The 2,762-nt window shown below is 36.5% G+C and overlaps 1 non-coding gene across 1 annotated transcript; it reads right to left on the bottom strand.

Annotated features, from left to right (window-relative positions):
• Nucleotides 1–2,439: 2,439 nt before the first annotated feature.
• On the bottom strand, nt 2,440–2,546 carry LOC141715338 (small nucleolar RNA R71). Its single transcript, XR_012572104.1, has one exon. It is a non-coding gene; the product is annotated as a small nucleolar RNA R71 (small nucleolar RNA).
• Nucleotides 2,547–2,762: the final 216 nt, after the last annotated feature.

Genomic DNA, 2,762 nt, shown 5'->3' with positions numbered 1-2,762 from the left:
TATTTCTTTTCTTTTGATACTCAAGATATATCTGAATTGAAATTTATTCTTAAGTCTCTCCATGGAAATTTTAAAAATAAGATTCTAGAGAACAATAGACTGTTGACTGAAAATGAAGTTTTAATCTAGGAATGATCAGTTGGAGTCTAACTTAGTAAATTAGATTAAAATTCAAAACGAATGTAAGAAAGCTAAACATACAGTAAAGATATTGGAAGCTAAGTGCAGAATGTTAGAAAAAAACCCTTAAAGCCTGGACTGTTTCAGGCAAAAAGATTCATGAGATGATCTTAATGAAAAACTGGAAATAATGTCTTGGTTATGTAGATGGTGTTGAGTGTCAGGTATGACACTTTATTACGCTCCTTATAGCTTTGAATTGGTGTATTTGTACTCAAGTTGTTTGTGTTTTAATGTGTTTTCTAGTGTTTTTGCATTTCTAGGCATTATCCAGGTAATCAGGTGAATTATCATTATTTTGGTGATAATTTATTGTTAGGGAGGTGTTGGAATAAAAGCTCTTGGAAAACCGACTCGAATCAGCAAGGAAAAATGAAGAAGTCAAAATTTTCATAAGGAGGTCAGCGCGCCCGCGCTTTGATAACGCGCGGCCGCGCCCAAAGTCTAGAAGCTCAACGCGCTGGTCAAGCGCATGGCCGCGCCAGGCCGAGAAAAGAAATCTTGATTCTATTGGGCTTTTGATCCAGAAGACTTTACTCTGCTTGGGGCTGCTATATATACATAAATAAGCTCATTTTTTATAACAAGACATACCAGAGCACAAGGAGAAGGCATAAGAAGACCGTTGTAGCACACCTCAACCAAGACGAAGGAGATCTAGTTTGAACTTGTGATCCTTTATTTAAGTTGTAACGTTGGATGCTAGTTTTCTTATTCTTGAACCTATACTCTTGTTTTGCACTTTGTTTATTATTCGTTTATAAAGACTACGTTTATTATACCATGCTTTCATCGGAACCCACGTTGATGATGAGTCCGATTATGGGCTAATCGTTATCGTGGGGTTCTAATGGATTTATTTATGGATTTCTTTAGTTGATTTGTTTCAATGCCTTAGTATGTGGTGATTGTATGATAACCTAGTATTGATTGTGCGTATTCGTCTTATGAGCGTCACGAAATTATAAGATAGTGTGTTAATTCTTAATGAAGCGAAAGTGAATTTAAGGGTTTAGAACTTGCCATGCTAGCATAGGTTTATGTGTTATTGTATGCATGATGCGTAGGTAATTTTAACCATCTTACTTGCCCTATGTATTCACGATAGATAACTTTTTCATTAAACCATTATGTTGTCAAATTCTATAGACATATAGGGTCTCAATACAATTGGTGTCTATTCAGCTTCTATCTCTTTTGTGGATGTCTGGTAGTATGGTATTCGTGCAACGAAAGTTGGCGTTTATCAGTTTCGTGTTATCTAATTAGTGTCATCACCATTACATGCTAAGTTTAAGAATAAATAGGCTATTGAATGAAGTATTTAATGAAGTTAGAATTCTATGTTTATCATATATATTAATTTCATAATTTTATTCTCTTAGTTATAATTGTTAGTTTAATTCTTAGTTACAAACAATCTCAATTTGTTAATAGTCTTAGCATTGGATAATAACAATATCATTGTTGTATATACGCATATTCTTAAATTAACTAAAGAGTCTCTGTGGGAATGAATTTGATCTAAATCTTATACTACTTGTGAACGCGTATACTTGCATGTATTTTAGCGCGTGTTTAGCGACTAACAAGTTTTTGGCGCCGCTGTCGGGGACTCAGTGTTAATCTTTAGTTTATGTGTTTTTCATTAGTGGTCGTTAAAGTTCATTGACTCAGACATTGTTACTTATCTGTTTCCTTTTCTTATTTCAGGAACTCTAGCGAGTGCGTATGCATATACGTTCTCGTTCTCGTAAGAGAAATCTGGATCAAGCCGAGGAAGAAGTTGTAGTGGTTCGAAGGGAAGTTTTTGAGGACGAATAGAAGCTAGAAGAAGAAAAGAAAGTCGAGGAACCAGTTTTAGTAGTGATGGGAGATCAAGTAGAAATTTCTAAGGCTTGGATGGACAATTCACAGCATAAGATCAATGATATTCAGTCAAGCATCGTCAGGCCATCCATCTCGGTTAACACTTTCGAGATCAAGTCAAGCACGATTCAAATGATATAAAACTCAGTTCAGTTTGGGGGTTCTCTTACCAAAGACCCCAACATGCATATCAGGGATTTTATAGAGATCTGTGACACTTTCAAGTTCAATGGTAAGACTGAAGATGCTATTAAACTACGACTCTTCCCATTCTCTCTGAGGGATAAAGCTAAGTGTTGGTTAGATTCTCTACCACCAGGGACTATCACTACTTAGGAAGATCTTGCTCAAAAGTTTCTCACTAAATTCTTCCATATGGCGAAGACTGCTGCAATCAGGATTGCTCTTACTCAGTTTGCTCAGCAAACTTGAGAATCTCTATGTGAGGCTTGGGATCGATATAAGGAGATGCTAAGGAAGTGCCCACACCATGGAATACCTGATTGGATGATTATAAATTATTTCTATAATGGATTGGGTGCTACTTCTAGACCCATGCTCGATGCAGCATCAGGAGGAGCCTTATGGGCTAAGAGCTACAATGAAGCTTATGAATTGATTGAACTAATGGCTGCTAATGAATACCAGAATCCTTCCCAACGATTGACTCAGGGAAAAGTAGCAGGAATTTTGGAGTTGGATGCAGCAACCGC

The sequence above is a fragment of the Apium graveolens genome, chromosome 3 (assembly GCF_009905375.1).
Source record: "Apium graveolens cultivar Ventura chromosome 3, ASM990537v1, whole genome shotgun sequence".
Lineage (NCBI taxonomy): Eukaryota > Viridiplantae > Streptophyta > Magnoliopsida > Apiales > Apiaceae > Apium > Apium graveolens.
Note: the sequence above shows the minus strand (reverse complement) of the source record. Positions and strands in the feature narration are given on the sequence as shown.